The sequence below is a fragment of the Macrotis lagotis genome, chromosome 4 (assembly GCF_037893015.1).
Source record: "Macrotis lagotis isolate mMagLag1 chromosome 4, bilby.v1.9.chrom.fasta, whole genome shotgun sequence".
Classification (NCBI taxonomy): Eukaryota; Metazoa; Chordata; class Mammalia; order Peramelemorphia; family Peramelidae; genus Macrotis; species Macrotis lagotis.
In genome coordinates this window covers 176,152,478-176,172,952 of record NC_133661.1, presented here as the reverse complement: position 1 = coordinate 176,172,952, position 20,475 = coordinate 176,152,478, and the positions used below count along the sequence as shown (strand labels likewise).

General features: G+C 32.7%; 1 protein-coding gene across 1 annotated transcript in view; it reads right to left on the bottom strand.

Annotated features, from left to right (window-relative positions):
- Positions 1-20,475, bottom strand: part of FBN1 (fibrillin 1) — a 306,997-nt gene that overhangs the window by 169,128 nt on the left and 117,394 nt on the right. The window lies entirely within an intron of this gene.

Genomic DNA, 20,475 nt, shown 5'->3' with positions numbered 1-20,475 from the left:
TCCTTGACTCCTCACTCTTCCTCATTCTATAAATCTAAGCAATTGTCACACCTTACTGTTTCTAGCTTCACAACATTGCTGGCATCGGATTCCTTCCTCCTCATACAGCAACTCTCTTCACTGAAGTCCTTTTCATATCTCACCCAAATTATTGCAAGAACTTCCCAAGTGGTCTCTTAACCTCATGGCTTCCACTAATTCATTCTATCCTACACCCTCTGCCAAAGTGATTTTCTTTTTCCTTTGCTCACCTCACTTTAGATAATGATAAAAAATAATGTGTCCAAGGTATAGTGGATCTTGGAAGCAGGAATGCTTGGCAGAGTAGTCAGAAGAGCTATTGCCAGACTAATCATAGACTTACCCAGTTTATTACAAAAGATTAAAAAAAAACCTAGACATTGACAACTCCATGACATTTTAGCAACCAACTCTTCCCTGGAGAATACAACTACTTCTTTTCCTTATTGTGAGCCTCTTCATTATCAGTCCATTCTATTTTAGAGTGTTTAGTACATTCCATGAGGCAAAAAAGCTCTTCAGCCTGGGTAGTTAAAATTTTCAGAATATTAATAGATGAATGAATATTATGACTACTACAAAATCACCCCTATTGATCTACTTGAATAAGTGTTCATGTATTAATAAAATGCAATATTTTCATCTTTTAGTAAGAAATAAGACATAGTCCAAAATCTCTTTTTATGTTAAAAATAGTTTTGACACTTTAAAAAATGACAAGAAAACGTTTGTAATACATATATATATATATGTATATATATATATATGTATATATACACACATATATACAACATTATCGTAGTCTTTACTTGGAAAAATTTTTTATGTGTAATCTTAAATTCAGTTTAATATGAACTTTATCTCAATATAAATAATTCTAGGCTATCACAGACATTCACCTGGGGAAAATTCAGTTGTGCAGGATATGTAGAAGACTACCTGACCCAGTCAGATAAAGCTGCACTGAGCAATCACCTGGAAGAGGTTGTTTGGGGAAGTAAGCCAACAAGGGACATGGCCGTAAGAATGGGACAGGGGTGTTAGGATACATAGCTGCTTGCTAGTACTTTGTGACCTTCTGAATCCTTCCATTCTTTTCTGGCTTAGCCTCTGATTATGCCTTCTTACCTTCTTGATTTCCTAGCTCCCAGATCTCTTGTTCACACTTAAAGTGGTGAACTCTTTCCTTGGCCCTACTCTTTAATCTTCTAGTTCCCAGGTCTTTGACTTGTGAGTTAGTGTGTGACTATTCATTTTACAAAATAATTACCAGAAGATTTCCTGATACAATTAAAATTTGTTTTTACTTACAAATAAATATCCATAGATATATATCTTCTATAAAGATATAGTTATATAGGATTTTAAACTTTAAAAACAGAAAATAAGGAATTTACAATTAAGTATTTTAATAAATTTTCACTGTTATTATTTGTATTAACTAAAAATTTTATGTCTATTTCCAAACTGAAAATTTAGGAAAGTTCAAATCATAATATGCATAGAGTACATTCGATGCTTTCCTTCTCAAATTACCTCCCATTTATACTACATAGACAAGGTGTCTCAAAAGTCTAGTGAAGCTTTACTCTATAGGATACCCTATATATCATGTGTGTAGTTGCTTGAATGTTGTCTCTGTCATTAAAATGTGAAATCCTTGAGTCCAGGTACTATGTTTTCTATCTTTCTTTGTACCCCCTTAGCATAGTGCTGGTCATGTAGTGTGGACATGTAGGTGACATAATGAGCAGAATATCAGGCCTGGAGTCAGGAAGACGTGAGTACAAATTCAACCTCAAACACTTACTAGCTATGTGACCTTGGGCAAGTCACTTAACTCTACATCAGTTTCTTCAGCTGTAAAATGATCTGGAGAAGGCAACAGCAAACCACTCCACTACCTTTGCAAGAAAAACCCAAATGAGGTCACCAAATTATGCTATTTGCAAACTTTTATTGATCATCATTTATTCAGGTTTTTAAGTTTAAAATCCTTTATAACTATACCTTTATTTAAGAGATATATTAGTGGATATTTATTTGTAAGTAAAAACAAGGAAATCTTTTAGTAATTATTTTGTAAAATAAATAGTCACACACTAACTCACAAGTCAAAGACCTGGGAACTAGAAGATTAATAAGTAGGGGTCAGGGAAAGAGATCTGGGAGCCAGGAAATCAACAAGGTAAGAAGGCATAAGACAGCTAAACCATAAAAGCTAGTTTATGGTATATCTTGATTCTTTTTAGTGGGGTGTCAAATTTGTTCAGATTCAAGCTCATGACTAAAAACGTCTACAAAACAACAACAAAGGGCATGTTGCTTGTTGCTTGATGACTAACTGGATTAGTATGCTCTGGTGTGTTTAGTTACAGCATGGCATGGTGGATCAGATCTATAAAATATTGTAAATATTGAAACAAAAAGATAAGGAAAGAAACATAATGATGAAAATTGTAAATTTATAGTCCCAATATTGAGAGACTTTTCATGAGACAGCTCTTCAGTTCAGAGTATAGATCAACAGCTGTTGATAAAAGGAGATCTAAGGATTGGAAAAGTAAATGCTAAAGTGCCACATAGGAGTAGAGCAATTACAATACCCAAAGTGCCAGCATCCCCTAGTAACAAGAATAAATTGCATTAGATTAAATTCAATCCCATTGCCTAGAATAGGGGTCAGTAAATTATAAGCCCATGGAATAAGCCTGACCTAGCTCTGATTTTGATATGACCCACAAGCTATTTACATTTAAGATCATATGATAACAGGAAGCAAATTGAATTTGGTCCTTGAACTGTAGTTTACTGACCTATAACAATGTTCTGCACAAAACAAGTACTTAAAATATTTGTTAAATTAAATTCATTGCTGGTGGAGTTGTGAACAGATCCAGCCATTCTGGAGAACAAATGCCCAAAGAACAATAAAACTATTTATACCCTTTGACCCAACAATTCCAATTCTATGTCTATATCCAGAAGAAATTATCAAAAATTGGAAAAATTCTACATGTTCCAAAATATTCATAGCAGCTCTTTTTGTAGTGGCAAAGAATTGGAAATTGAGTGCATATCCATCAATTGGGGAATGGCTAAACAAGTTGTGGTACATTAATATTATGGAATATTATTTTTCTATAAGAAATCATAAATGGTTGGACTCTAGAGAAGCATGGGATAACTTAACTCTGATGCTGAGAGAAGGGAGCAGAACCAAGAGAACAATGTACACATTAACAACAACATTGTGAGATGATCGAGTTTAATGGAAGCAGCTCCTCTCAGCAGTTCAGAGAGCTAGGACACCATTTTAGACTTTCTATGGACAATGTTATCCCCATTCAGAGGAAGAAAAATGAAACAAAGCAAAACAAAAAGAAAAACCAACTCTTCAGAAACTGATGAACACTTTATGAAAATTGTCTCTTATGTATCTCTTTCCCTTAATCATAATTTCTCATACTGAAAATGACTAAACACGTTTATCAAAAATATGTATGTATAATGCTAACCCGACTGTCTGCCACTGAGGGGAAGGGTGTGGGAAGGGAGGGTGGAAGGAAATTTTGTAACTTAAAAATATGCATGTGCATATGGGTGAAAATAAATAAATAAATTTTAAAAAATTAAATTCCTGGCAAAAACAGGTCTTCAAATAAGCATATCCAAGAGTATTTTGTTTGTTTGCTTTGACAAGGACATAGGCTTGATTTTATGTTGGAGATAAATAAGAAGGGGAATGAATAGAATTGTCTTTTTTTAGACAATGTTGCTAGAATATATCAATTCCAAAAAGTAAAGTACCTAAATAATGACAATCATTTATTGTAACATATTATTGATGACTGGATTTGATAAATGTCTAATATTGAAGTATTTACTTATCAATAGGAATATTTTTTCTCTTGATTCCACTTATCCTTTTCCATTTTATTACCACAATAAAACATTATATTTTATAATAGCTACCAGATTTCTTCAAAGTTACCAGTAATTCTTAGAGTTGTAGGTCTCAGTGGATGGTTTTTATTTAATGTAAATACTACTCTATTTTGTTGGATATGGAAAGAATGATTTTTACTTGAGACATAATAATCTCTATAACAAAAAATCATTAAAATGGAATAAAAATTATTATTTGCAACTTTTATTGGTTATTATTTTGCTTCAAGATGACAGGCTAAACCATAAAAGTTAGTTTATTATATATCTTGATTCTCTTTAGGAGGGTACCAAATTTTTTTCAGATTCATTCAACCAATTTCTCTAGTAGGTACTAAAGAATAAACCAAAATTATAAAAGAAACAATGACTAAGTGGTCAAGTATGGCAAATCTAAACTATAGGTTTCATTGGGTACATTTCTAAACAAATCATGTTCCCTGAAATACTAGCATTGCCCTTTTGAATACATTGCACAAAGAAATATATCATGCGTTTTTTGGTTCAATTCTTTGGAATGTTAAGTTTAGATCTCAACAAAATTCTAACCCAAAATCTCATTGGTTATTGGGGGTGACCTAGGTTCTTAAATTCTATGCCAAGTTCTGGTGTGTTTCACCAAGTTGGAAATGATTCAAGTACAGGACTGATCACTCACTGGTCACCAAATGATGAATTCTGGGAGGCACAGCAACTCATAAAACCATAAAAGGAATGGAGAGAGTTGCAATCTGTATTCATGGAGGAAGTGGATCCTCATGGAGGAATTGCATATTTTGAAATTTATAAGTATCAACTATAGACCATTTGATGGAGGGTTGAAATAAGCAAGAAAGATAGATCAAAATAGGAGCTAGAGATGCCTCAATGTCTAAAGGTAATTTTATCCATCGAGAAGAAAACATTACCTGACAACTCTTTCTCAGATCTCAACATCTGTGAAAAGCAGAATAATCAAAATATCTTCACTTTTTAAAAACTTCACAAAATGTAAAAAGGAAAAGATTTTGAGCTTCTCCCCTTTCAGGTAATTTACTGATATAAGTATAATGTTTTAACAAAACAGATTTACATACACAGTCTACTTTCTGTCTCTTCTTTAAATTGGTATGAAGTGAACTTTAAAATCTTCTCTTTGATCCTTTTTGCATTTGTTTTCTCCTTATATTGCCTATTAAAGAATGACACTGAAATCTGAAGGTACAAAAATCTAAAATCAAGTTACTTAGTATAGCAGGTGAGAATTAGGATCTCCAATAGAGAACTAGGGTTAGTGAAAGTGAATGAATTCACATAAGCCCTGGGATTTTAAACAAGTCAGGATTTATTATGGAACGGTTACAAAGTATATAAATTAAAAATCCTGGAAAAGCAGTAAGCACTTTGAGGACAGTTTAGGTGAAGGGGGGGGGTAGGTGAGAGAGAGAGAGACAGAGAGAGAGAGAGAGACAAACAGAGAGAGAGAGAGAGAGAGAGAGAGAGAGAGAGAGAGAGAGAGAGAGAGAGAGAGAGAGAGAGAGAGAGAGAGAGAAGCAAAGACAGATAGCCATGAGGGCTAACTTAGTTGAGTCACATGGCATGGGGGCTCATGGTGCTCCCACAGGGCTTAAATTGGGAGCACATGGTCTAGGAAAGAAAAAGCCATTCTTGCAAGATGGAAGGTGGAGTCAAGAAGGAGCAGTGTTTCTTCTTAAATATACTTCTGCAGTGAGCTGGACAAAAGGTAAAGCTTGGGGAGTGGTCCTGCTCAGGTATTCTAGAATGGGCAAGCTATATACTGGTCCTCCTGTCCCAAAGGGTGTGACCTCTAAGTTCAACATGTCATTTCCTGTCAATGTGAATGGGCAAGGTCAGTTAGCTATAAACCAGAAGCTGGGGAAAGGGGGGAAACTGTAGGAAAGGTGGAAAAATCCAAGACCACTTCCATCCTGGAACAGAGTCACTTTGAACAACTGAATTTCCCCAAGTAGGTACAAATGATATTTTTCCTTCCACAAAATTTTTCCAATTATAGTATCTTCCTTACATCATTAGGATTTTCACAACTGAGAAAAATCAACATTATATCTTTCATTCTGAGGATGTCACTGAAAAACCTCTTTTGATTACTCAGTCTTTTCAAAGACTGCCTTGAAATGCCATATAATCAGAGGAAATATGTGTGCTCTTTCATTTCCTTTCTGATCTTGACAGATCAGCATTCTCCCTCCACCATTCCCCCATTCGTGTTTTTTTTTAGATTTCTTTGTATATATATATATATTGTCTTTTCCCTTCTTTGCTTTAGAATGTAAACTCCTTGAGGGTAGAGACTGTCTTCTAGTACTTGAGACTATGTCTGGTGCTGAATAAATGTTTTTTGACAACACTTGATTTGTACTATATACTCTCCTCCTTGAGAGAACTCATTTCAATCATAGTCTTTCTCCCTAAGAGAAATCATTTCAGTGATACACATGCCAGCATCAAAGAATCACCTTGACCTATTTAGGTCAAATCCTGAAAATCCCCAACCTCAGGTAATATCCCAACCTCTCTCCAGTCTAGCTCTTGTTTGTTTGCCTAATACAAATGAGAAAAAGCACAAAATTACACCATTATAATCCATCATGAATTCATATTGTATGACAGTTAGACCTTTTTTGCTGATCAGAAATCTCAGCTTCAGGGAAAAATTTGGATACCTTAGGTGGGGTAAAGAATATATTTACATATATATACATATATATATACATATATATATATATATATACATAGATCTTAAAACAAAACAAAACAAAACTTCTGGGAAGGACTTTATTACTGTAGATTTCATTTCTCAATCAAATTTAGATACATGTGGCTTATGACCCACTTTATTTAGGCAGCTAGTTGGGCCATTTAATTCAGCTCTGCAACCACAGAAGAATTTACCCACATTTCAAATTCCTTACTAATAAGTCTAATTATTCACAAGCATTCATTCTCATAGCTCTTAAATAGCACCAAATTATATTTACATAGTATTTTTCCAGATTGTCACTCTGCTAGACAAAGACTGTGTCTAATTCAATACTGGTTTGGAATCAAATAACATTTATATACAACTTTAAGGTTTTCAAAGTCCTGTGCATGAATTCTCTCATTTAACCCTTAAACAATCTACTAGGATTAGTGTTATTTATTTTCTTAAATTTGGAGAGAAGGAAATTAAAAGACTGAAGTGACTTGTCCAAGGCACCATAGTTGAGAAATGATAAAGGGAGATTGAAGCTTGGAGAGATTTCTCACTCCCTTCACCCATATCTCCCCCAACACAGTCCAATCCCAATTTACTTTGCCTTACTACCTTTAATACTTGGTTTCAGTATCAATTATTGTTACTTGTAAATCATGATAGAGCTTTAACTATACTCTTAAAAATTATTCTAAATTTTAAAATAAAACCATAAAATCCCTAAGAGGCTATACGAAAGACCTAATTTTCCTCAAATTCACAGGCTTTGATAAATGTGCTTAAATGCATATATTCTATGCTTGATCTATGAGAAATTGTGTACCCATAACTTCCCAACTAAAGACAGATGCTCTAGACTCTTAATGGCCAAGCTCACCTATCATGCACAAGGATTATTACATCTGCCCTCAAAGCCTCAGATCTAACCAATGTGCTTGTACAGCCAGTCTCTGGTTCCCAGCTGAGTATGTGACCTCAATGTAGAGTAGTACTGTGGCCTCCAGTATTACTCTACTTTCATTTCTAATTAGCCCTTGCCTTGAGGCAATTATGCTGCTTACAGAGAAAGGAGAGCATGTGGTACAAGGAGCCCTGTCACTGTTAGCCATTTCCTGAATGCAAAGAACCACAAAACTGCTGGGAAGACACAAGGATATAATTTGGGGCACTAGACTTCAATTATTTTAAATCCTTCTTTTCACAAAAATTACAAGCAAAAGAATGAGATATCAATTTATCCACGACAGAGAAGATCACTAAACATCTTTTTTATAGACTAGTTGGTTTGTCAGACATTATTTATATATGCTTTTTTTTTATTCCTGGTAAAAGTTGCCTGATAATGGAGATTAGGGAGCTAGATTTGGAAACAGGAAGATCTGGGTTTGACTGCTACTTCTCTGGGTCTCAATTTCTCCATCTATAAAATTAAGGAAATAATATCTTTTAGGCCTACCACATGGGGTGGTGATCCTTGGTGGGTGGGGGAGGGGGAGCAGGAGGTAAACTCTCTAAAGTTCTTTGCAAACATTAAAGCCCCATAGAGATATCAACCTATTATTATTATTATAATTCTTTTCAAGAAAGGAATTCTGTGCACTTTTCCATAAAGTAAACTTAAAGCAAAAGAATTCCATAACTATTAAAAATTAATAAATGTTCTTTTAAATCTCTAATTCAATGGTTCCTAACCTTTTCTGGTAAAATTCTGTCCCTTACTTAACAAGAAATGTAGCAATCCATAATAGAGATCTTAGAAAGACAAAGTGAGGAAAAGGCAGATTGACCAGAAATTGGAGTTATCATATTACTTTGAAATGTGGAGGTCAAGAGGGCTCTCATACATACAATGGGTGTTAGCAATAGCTTTTGCCAAGGTGACTACTTTGCACCTCAGTTTAATGTCTTTAAGTCATATGTTAGGCTTTTAACTTATCTAGAAGACATTACAATGGCCTATTAATGGTACCGCCCAATTCACTTTTATCTAGTAGTCTATTAATCAGAATTTTTCATTAATTAGAAATTCTACATATTTATAGTAAAGTAATATAGGATATGAATACATATTATATACATATATATATATAGTATGGTATATTTATAGTATGATAAGGATATGTACCACTGATAATGAATTACAAGATATATATATATATATATATATATATATATAATTACCTAGAATTATGCAGTTAAGGCAATATTTTTCCCCCTTGGGAGTAGAGAGATACCTGATGTAGAGAATATTAAAAAGGACACTCTACCAATTTAATTCTATAGCTGTTCTGCAACTTCAAAATCTTAGAAAATTTCCCAAGGGCAATGAAAGATTCAATAATTTTCCTAGAGTCACATAGTCAATATGTGTCTAGTAGAGAAGCTTAGAAAAGATAAAGAATACAGGAAAACAAGAACATAGGATGTTCTATAATAAAGTCATTACACTTTGATCATATTAAATTCAAAAGCTTTTTTATAAATAAAATCAATATAGCTAGGGTAAGAAGAGAAATTGTCAAATATGAAAAAGATCAAATGTCTCTGATGTCTACTACATAGGACATAGAGGGAATTAACATAAATATATAAAATCAAGAACCATTCCCCAATTGATAAGTGGCCAAATGACATAAGCAGTACTCATAAGAATTTCAAACTCTTAACAATCCTATAAAATAATAAATCAAAAATAAGAGAAATGTAAATGTTAAAAAAACCCTTAGTTTTCTCCTCATACCCAAAACTTGGCTAAGATCACAGAGGAGGGAAATATTTAATTTTGGAAGAACTGTTGACAGAGCTGTGAATTGGTCCAAACATTCTGGAAAGCACTTTGAATTATACATTAAAATAAAAGTAAAAGTCCATATTCTTTCACCCAAAGATCTTATTGTAAGATATACATATCCTAAGGAGTTCAAAGACAGGGAGAAGAGTTCATGGAAGAATAGATTCAATAGAAGAAATATTAATAGGAGCATTTCTATGGTAGTAAAGAACTAAAAACAAAGTATGTTACTATCACCTGGGTTATGGCTATTTTTTTGTAGTACATATATGCAATGGGCGATTACTGACCTAGAAATGGAAATTAAGATAAAATCAGAGAGACATGGGAAGACTTATATGAACTAAAGAAGAGTGAAATATGTAAATTAAGGTAAAAAATATACATAGTGACAACAATGTAAATGAAAAGAAAAAAACAAAATGGATAATGCATAATTTATGAAGAAACAATTTAGACTCCAGAGAAGAACTGAGAAAATGTGTCCTTTTGGCAGCAGTGAGGAACTATGGGTTTGGAAACTTGCATATATTGTCAGATACAGTTAATGTGTTTGTTAATGTTTTCTAATTTTTTTTCTCTTTTAAAAAAATCTTTGTTACAAGAAATAGTTTAATAGGTAGAGTAAGAGAGGGTATTCAGAATGAAGGTAATGTAAAAAATGAATAAAAATAAGTCAACACACACATCTTTCTGAGACAGAATTTGCAAGAAGTTTCAGCTGAAGACTTTCCCAACACTCTTTAATCTTAGTGCCTTCCCTGAAATGCCCTTCTAATTTCTCCAGTATAAATCATGGTTGTATGTAGCTGTCTACATGTTATCTCTTTCATTACCCTATGAAGTCCTTAAAACCAGAAATTATTTTTTTGCCTTTCTTTGTCTTCCTAGGGATTAGAAGAGTGCCTACTAGGCACTCTTCTAATCCCTAGGAAGACAATATATATATATATATATATATATATATATATATATATATATATATATATATACATATATATATAGTAGCAGAAGCATAATAAATGTCAGTTGACTGACTATAGGCAAATACATAATTGTTATCATCTTTTATTTTATTTGTTGATTTCACCTTACATGTTCATTTATTCTTATTGATATATTTGAAAACCTGACTTGGTCAACATTAAGTCAAAAGAAAATTTATGCACATTTAAAAAATCTATCTCCTATTGCTATTTGCTGATAATGAATAGAATTCATAAGGAATAAAAAATGTAGAAGTGAATAGAAAAAATTATCTTTCTCAAATATTGGGAAAGTAGGAAAAAGACAAAGGGAAAATATATGTGACTGAAAAATCTCAAGGAGATATGGTAATGTATAACTTAGAAATTTTATTAACATAAAATATTTTGCCTTGTGTAACTTTTCAGTTTTAATTCATTTATAAATCTCATGTTTATTTCCCTTCTTTAAATTTGATCTCTCATGTTTCCAAATTGGAATGGAAGCATCTTGAAGGCCAAAACTGACTTCACCTTTGCATTTGCACCCCCTAATACTTATGATAATGCTTTAGAAATCATAATCATTTAATAACTGACAACTTATTTATTCATTCATTCTAGTATCCTTGTTTGAGCTGTAGTTACATTGTCTTGTTGCCTGGTATAAGGTGTATTAAATTTATTTTCAATTTTACACATTTCTTTGAAAGTTTCCTTCTCTGTGTGACAACTGCTATTTGGAATCCAGAAGCACTTTAAATTTTTTCTAAATTTTATTTTTAATTTATGTAATAAAATAAGCATTTCTATAACATTAGTACAATTTTAAAAAGATGATTGCATATGAAACTTCCTATTCCTTTCAAATATATAACAAAAATTATCATGTAAATTTCTTTTTTCTTTTCTTCCCCTCCACCACCTAGATATGGCTACCATTAGATACAAATAAGTAAACATTTTAGTAAAATTATTCTATTTAACTCCTAGTTCTTTCTCTGGATGCAGACAGCATTTTCCTTCATATATCCTTTGTGGTTAATTTAGATATTTATAATAGTCAAAATAATTTATTCACTCAAAGTTGTTTTTAAAATAATATTGATGTTATTAAATACCTACTCTTAGTTCTGTTGATTTTATTCTTTATTATTTTGTGTAAGCCTTTCCATGTCTTTCTAAAATCATTGAACTCATCATTTCTTATAATACAGTAGTATTCCATCACAACTATATACCACAATTTGTTCAATCATTCTCCAATTCATGGGCATCCCTATAATTTCTAGTTCTTTGTCATCACAAAGAGAACTGCTATAACTATTTTAGAGCATATAAATTCTTTTCCTTTTCCCCTAATTATCTTTGGGAAAAAACCAAGTAATGATATTGCTAGGTCAAAGGGTATAGGTAGTTTAATAACTCTTTGAACAAGCACTTTTTAAAGAAGATGTTTTTTTTAAAGAAGTTTAAAATTTTCTTTGTCTAATTTTCTATCTTTAACCAGCTGGATTTGCTATCTAATTTGTTTTAGGTCAGATATCTTGTACTAATGGGGAGACTATTCCCACAGATGGAATTACAGATCTCCTAAAGTTGAACAAATATTAATTTGTCCTCACATACTTTCTAACTAGCTGTATGACCCTGGATAAATCACTTAACCTCAGCGTGCCCATATGTTAAGTGGGGAATAATAATATACATCTCGGGATTGTTGTAGGGATCAAATGGCATAATAACTGTAAATTGCTTATTAGTGCCTAGTAAGCACACTATAAATGTTAGCTGTTATTTTATTATCTTTATTAAGGGTGATCAATTTTTTAAATGAGTATCACATTTTTAATTGCAAATAAACAACTATTTTGATGCCAATTAAGTTCTTTCATTTGAACCTCTCCTGATTCATAGGTGACAAAAAACTTAAATAAAAATAGCATTAAAAATTAGGATTGAAATGATTTGTTGTACATGTTTTAATCCAACACACAGACTAAGCATTTCACCAAAATAAAGGCTTTTGCTCTGTTGTACCCAATTATGTGTGGCAGCAATTCAAATACAGAAAATTGTTACCACATTTTATTCTTTTCCATGATGAAGAAAACAGTAAGCAATTTTATCCAATGTAGGAGAATGTCTCATTTCCGAATAATCATTTACCTGACATAATTTTTTCCTTCACTCTAATTCCCATGGGATGTTATTGGCTTTCATTTTCCTCCAAAAACATCTTTTTAAACCACCTTTGCAAAAATAGAAGATTCAGCTTGGGTGATATATTTACTGTTAAGACAATACAAGTGCAGAGAATACTTTTAAATGATCTGGAAGTTCCACTTCAAAGAACAAGTTGGCTCAAGTCTATTACTTCTTTTAAAAAATGGTTTGTGAGAAGTGCCACGTTTAAGAAATGCTACTGTAGACCTGTAGGAGTATTAACTACTAAACAGTGAGACGCAAATATTACATAACTATTTGATTGGATCCATTTTTTTCTTTCTAAGCCACCAACTATGAAAGCTGTTTCTATGATCCAAAAGCAGGATTAAGTGGAGAAGAGTAAGTAACACAGCTTATATGTAATATTATTAAATGTGAAATTGTCTCAGGCCAACATAGTCTTCAAGCAGCACATAAATTTTAAAAGAACACTTAAAAATTATTCAGTCCCCAAATTTAAATTTCATAAAAAGTAAATGCAAGGCTTTGGATGGTCACCATAGAAATAGTCATCATTTTTAATAGATGTCTGTAAAGAACATCTTCCTTAGCATATTATGAATATCACCAAAATCCACATGAAGTGCTGACTGAGCTAGTATAAGGATCAAATTCAAAGACTCAAAAATTCTCAAGCTGGGAGGAGCTTTAAAGGTCATCTAGTGCAACCTCCTTATTTTATAGATGGAGAAAGAATACCCAAAGAGGAATTGATCAGTGTTGCACACCTCCTCACTTCTGCCTCAAAGAAGTACAACTCTCAGTCAAGTGCATCTTTCTACATGTTGCCTTTCCCACTCTCCACCATCCTTCCACTCTCTTCCCTGCTACAAACATAAGACTAGTCCTCTCATTCTCAGATTATCTTTGATTTAACTACTTTGTATTTATTCTCCTTACTTTGATTCTGTTATTAGTTATTCCTTTCACATCAAAGGATTTAGGGGCACGGTGTCCCACAAGATCTGGAAAATCTGCACAAAATTTTTTGGCCCTCCCTTCTTACCAGAGAAGAAGTCAGAATTATTGTGGTATTAAAAGATAAAATATATTGATATTTTACAATATTGTAACTATAGATATAGCATTAATTTCTGAGTTTCTAAACTTGTATTGTATCATCTGCCAAGTTTCAAGTATTTTCTGTGGCTTACACAAATGCCCCACAAATTCCATTTAATTTCTTAAGGCTACCCTATGATGTATCAAAATCTATGATGGGGAAAGTCAAAATGTAGAAGGAATAACTGTACATATATTGGGGTGTCTGTGTGTGTGACTATGTATATATCTTTGTCTTGTTAGAATGTAACCTCCCTTTGAGCAAGGATTGTTATTAAAGTAGCATGAACAGGGTAGATACTTAATAGATGCTTATTGATTGATTACTTAGTGACAGAGATAATTTCCTCAATTCCCAGACTAGTGTCCTGTTTCACTATTCTAAATTAATTCTAATGTGGAAATAGACTAAAAATGTTGGGGCCATATTGCTAGTTTTGAGCCTGGAATAAAAAATATTTACTTCAATTTATGCCTTCAATACTAATTGGTTGAGTGACTCTGGACAAGTCATGCTTAGGCAACTATCTAGGACTTAATTCAGTTAAAGAAGGGATTGTCTTGATGGAGAGAATTCCCTCACCAATAATTTTCCAAGCTGAGAAAGTCAGACTCTTTATGTAAAAATGAATATCTGAATATCTCAATTTTATTATCTAAGTAAGTCAAAACTTATATATGAAATTTAATTAATGAAAAAAACCATATTTTAATATTCCTCTGCAGTTTTGTTATGTAGAAGCCCAGGTAGAGGTTTTTTTTTAGAAAATGAGAGCTGTCTTCAAATACTTATAAGGCTGTCATGCAGAAGAAGGATTAACCTTGAAGGATTGACCCCAGAGGAAGAATTAAGACCAAGCTACAAAGAGGTTAAATTTAAAATTTATGTAAGGAACAAAAACCCAAACAAACCTGTTAGTACCACCCAAAAGTATAATGTTGTAATATGATTCCTTGGGAATGGGAGAGTCTTCCCCATTCTACTACCATACCAGTGGTCTTCAAATAAATGTAAAGTAAGTACAAATAAAAGAGAACCATTTGTTGAGTGGGTTACAGGAACTCTTTTGGGAGCATAGAATTAGACCAGATGCCCACTGAAATCCTTGCTAACTTTGGAATTTTGTGATTTTATAACTATAAGGTAAAGGAACAGAGACTAGACCTGTGATTTCATTGGAACAGGAAATTTGCAGGTGGAAAAACTCCCTCTAACAATACCAGTACACATATTCTGTAAAATTTATATTCTAAATTACCTGAAACACTGAGGCCATGTGAATATGTGATATTCCATGCTATCTAAGGAATTACAAACTAAACAGATAGCTATGAGACCAGACAAAAAATACCGTTAATCTCCTGGACCAAAACAAAGTATAAAATGTACTGCAAATTTTATCCTTTTTTCAGATTTTGAGTTCAGTTAATGTCTTTTATTTTCCCTTCCTCTTTACAACTGACCAATTTAATGAGATCATCTTCAGATATTTACAAATAAAAGCTTCTATTAAAATTCTTATTGAAGACACGTGTGGTCAATTCCTACTAAAACTTGAGATCAGTGCACATGCTACAGATCATAACAAATCTAAGTCTTGGTGTTATGGGGTAAAGTTTTTCACTACTGATTGCATGGAATGGCAAAGCAAATGAATCAGAATTACTAATAGCATGTTATAAAAACACAACTGACTATTTGTTTCAGTCAAGAAAGGACTCTGCTGTTCTTTTACATCTTAAATAAGCGTATCTTTACCACATTCCACTGTTAATACTGATTTTGAGAACTCTGAGGAGAAAAAACTGAATCAAGTGCAAAAGTTTACTCATAGCAAATTGGCAAATTTTCATTGTAATCTGTATTTTCTATAGTGTCAAGTCTGATATCACTGTGGGAAATTCGAAGTGTAGTTTTTCAGTGCTTCTATCTCACCAAATATATGGATTGACCTACATTACAGCTAAAATTGTTTTTCACTATTATTAATATCAAATCTAACAAGACTAGTCTTTTAGCAGAAGTGGGATTTCATACAGAATTAAATTCAGGGGAAAATTGGCAGAATATTTAGTTTATTAACTGTCAAACAAATGAATAGTCATCAATTTATAATTCATAATATTCACAATTATTTTAATTTAAAAATGTTTCATCATGTCTTCATTTCCTCTAGGTGAAAAGATTAGGTAATTGAAAAGTTTTCCTCACCATAGGGAAAAGACATGAAAAAAGTCAGACAAATGGAGAAAGTAAGCAAATACTGCAGGAGAAATGTGGGGAAAATGAAAACATCAGGGAATTTAAGGAAATAAAGGTGAAGGGAAATTCAAATATTATGATTTAATTAGCAACAATAACCATAATTAATTTGCCAAGTTTGCAAAGCACTTTCTATATATTATCTCATTTTATACTCACAAAATCACTGAGAGTTCATATTACTATCTCCATCTTACAGATGAGAAAATTGAGGCTGTTAGATTTAAGTAACTTGTTCAGGGATACATAATTAATGAGTTTGATGTAGGATTTGTAGTGGAGACTTCCTGACTCCAAATACCGTATTCTGGATTTCTAAGATTTCTGATGAGTCATTCATGAAAATGATACACATCTAGAGGTGTCTTTGCCAGTGAGTGTTTTTCAAAAGCCTGACCAGTATAGTCAGTGGTGATGATTGCTGTTCAGCAACTTCAACTCTTGAGAATTAAAGAACTAAGTTTTCTCCAAGAAGAAAGGACTTGTATTTAACCAACTTTCTTTATCCCACTGTCTGAGAGTTTGGATACAAAAAAAGGATTTTGATATTCTCTCATGCCAGTAAGAGCAGATTTGTAAAATCTTTACTTATCTTTAGAGCTTAATATGAAATTATCATTTATAATAACTATATATAAGATATATTTCTATAGCACATTACAAAGATCTCATTATCAATGGAATGGAAGGGGGTGCTGAGCCTGCCATAATTGAATTTGGTTTCCAAAATCAGTTCTGACATTTACTAGTTGTGTGACTGTTGCTTTTTCATTCATAAAATAGGGATAAGAATATTTGTATTACTTACAACTCACAGAAGATGAGCAAAGTCTTTTTGTAAACCTTAAAGACTACACTGACATACAACTGATTTCACTGATGCAGGTAACACCATTTACCAATGTAAATCTGTGATGGTTTTACAACTTATTCTTAGAAAGTCCCCTGAGATACCAAGAACTTAAAGTGATTTCTGTAAGATCACACAGAAAAGCATTATAGAAATAAAAATTCATAATATTATTAAAATGAGGAATTATTATATGAGGAAGAATTCAGTAATAAAGAAGGTAAGTAGAAATAATAGAAGTCCTGGAAGAAAGGGACTATATCATTTCAGGATTTGCAATATTGAAAATAGGAGGGGCAGCTAGGTGCTACAGTGGATAGAGCACCCACCCTGGAGTCACTAGGAATTGAGTTCAAATCCAACCTCAGACAAGAATGGCCTAGTTGTGTGAGCTTGGGCAAGTCACTTAACCCCATTGCCTTAAATTTAAAAAAAATTAAAGAAAATAGGAGAAATTAGGGATTGTTATGTTTGTACCCTTAATAGATTCAGATGCTTCAGTTAGATTTTAGGAGTGCCAATTTTGAAAAATTCAAGGATATAAGTAAATACAAGGATATGAGAGTAGAAATCTGGCTTTAACTTAAACTCTATGTATAAATGCAAGGGTCATTAATCTAAAAGTTTACCAATAACAATCCAGAAACCAAGTTCAGGTCTTAAAGCCACATTTACCTACCCCCTAGTATCACTCACATGATCTTCTATGGTTGCATCTCAAAATACATAGAGTAACATATAAACTAGGATGAAATCAAGAGCACCACAATTAAAATCAAGAAAAATGAAGGCCAGAATGACACTTGCCACCCTCTTAAAAAATGCAAGTAACAATAATTAAGTTTGTTATATTCAAAACAAGAAGATGAAAGTCTGCTGCTACAAAAAGACAGTAAAATGTTTACAGAAGAAAGCAAATCAATCTCTATTTTGCTTCTTCTGTGTTCTCCATTAAGGGAATGATTAGTAAACTGGAAAGTGTTGTACAAACATGATTAAGGAAATTGAAACCCAAAGGTAAGAGAGGAGTTAGCAAGAAGGCAACCAGTTACTTTAAATAAAACCTCTATAGATACTGTTTTGTGGCTCAGCCTAGACTGATTAATATGAATGAATTTTTTGGATTTTATAAGATCAATAACATACTTCTAATTAGTTAATTTTATAGTGAATGTCAAATGGATAGCTAATATCATGTGAGTTCTCTGAGCCTACTTCTCTCATTGTTGCCTCTTCAATTCCATACTTCATCAAATATGCTACAGGACAAAGAATACTACACTAGACTAGAAACAACATACCTGTTACAGAAAAGTCCTTGGATCAAAAGGGGTTTAATCAGGCCAGGAGAGGCCATGACTCAGTTTTTTTGTGATTGATATGAAGAAATAGGTTTATGTTTAATTCATAAAAGTTAACACTTAATCTAAGTAGATAGGGTTCCAAATAATCAGTTGGTCTCTCGGGTTGTTGAGTCATTCATTCATTCATTCACTCACACCACTTGTAATATTCATTGGAAACAGCTGAGATAATGACATCATAGACCTCTGGTATAAAAAGCAGTAAGCCGAGGCATTGAAAACGGGAGGATTATTTCAAAGGCCGTTAGGAGGTATGCATACTAGGTTTTTAATCTGTAAAATGGAGATATTATTTGTACTACCTATCTAATAAGGTTCTTGGGAAGAGTCCCATGAAGATAATGTTTTTGAAATACTGTGAATTAAAGCACTATATTTAATGATGATAGCTGATAATTTATGTAAACGGTGACTCTGGGACATTGAAAAGAAGCTTAAATGGAGAGAGTCAAAGGAAAGCTGTTAAGTTTTTTCATAACATACTAGTTAAGAAGATACTTATTTTGTGCCTAGAAGTTTATTTTTCTTTCTCTTCCTACTTTCCATTCTTCTATTCTCCTTTCTTCTCCCTCTTCCCCCTTCTTTTCCCTTCCTTCTATCCCTCCCCCTCTCTCCTTTTTTTCTGCTCTTCTTCTTTCTCCTCTTCCTCTCCTCTTATTTTTCTCTCTGCTTTCCTGGATTTCAGAGTCTTAAAAATCTATTCATCTTTCAACCACAGTTTCTGCTTTAATGTCAAAATAAGGGCTATCACAAATCACCCAATATTGGTAACCAGAGAGAATAAGGACATAGTATGGAAAAGAAATTTTTTTAAAAACCCTTTTAAGATCCTGTCCCTTCACTCCAAAAAATAAACCTCAAAAGGTAACAAGGATACCATAACTGAGTTCAACTCCAAACTAAGCCCCCCCTTTGGGGAGGCAAAAAATACAAATACCAAGTAAATTTTTTAACATGTCCAGGCCTTAGTGGATGAATGTGGGAAGCAAGATGCTTTAGTTGGACAGACAATGGACCCAGGAGTTGGAGGGACCTAGGTTTAAACCTTGACTCTAACACTCATTAATTGCAGAATCACTTAAACTCCCTGTATCTGAGGTTTCTCATCTGCAAAATGATCATAGATGGTGCTTGCATTGTCTCACAAGGTCATGAACGAAGTATTTTGTAAATATTAAAACTATAAATATGAGTCATTACTATTATGTGTTACTATTATTAAGGAAGAACAACTCAACCTAGAACAATGGGATTCATCAGTAGAGCATGTTCTGGGAATCTTTAGACATATTTTCAGTGCAATAGCCACAGTTTCTTTTTTAGTACCTACTTCCAACCAACAGCTTATTATTTGCAAGACTGATGATTGAAGTTTAAAACAAAGGGAACTGACCCACACAGAGATTAAACCCCTAAATTTCAATTCAGTTCACTAAGCTTTGACTATGCCCCTATAAGGTGCCAGGTGCTGAGGGAAGTAATGACTATGAATACAAAGAAAAAAGCAAATAGTTTGTAATTAATGCCATACTCTATCCATCTGAGTCAATGGCATTACTGTCTAGTATATAGAAGTGGAATTGTAATGGCATATTTAGATAAATACTAAAACATGATGTGAATGTTTTATTTATAGATAATGTGATATTTAAAATGAATGCAGAAGATTAGAAAGGGATTTCTGAGTATTCCTCATTCATTTAAATTTCCAAAAAATTTTTCTATTTTCTAACAATGACAGAAATTGCCTACTACTAATGCAACTGGAATATAATTACATAGATTTTTGCATTTAAGATTTTCATTTCCTTATTATAGTAACACAAATAGCAAGGACAAACAACTTGGGGATATTGGTTTAATGGGAGGAGCTAATACTAACTTACTTGCTTTTTTTTTTGAGCCCTTCAGAAAATAACCAGCTGATAATTTTGAACATGATATTTCCCCATTGTCTACACAAGAGGAAAAGAATGGACTTCTCTCACCTCTACAATATGTAAATCCCCTTATTTCTTAAATGTTATGTATTTGATTTGTTACCATAACAATCATATAAATATATAAGCAAATACACAGGACATCTGGAACCAATGGAATTCTGAAACTGTTCCAGAACAGTGGTGCTTTCAAAATCAATGTCAATATGAACAATTGCATACAAAAATGATTAACTTAAATTTAAAACTCTGAGATCTATAATTCTAAATGCTCAGGAAATTAAATGGGCAGAAAAAGATAATTATCAAATTAATTCAAACAGAAC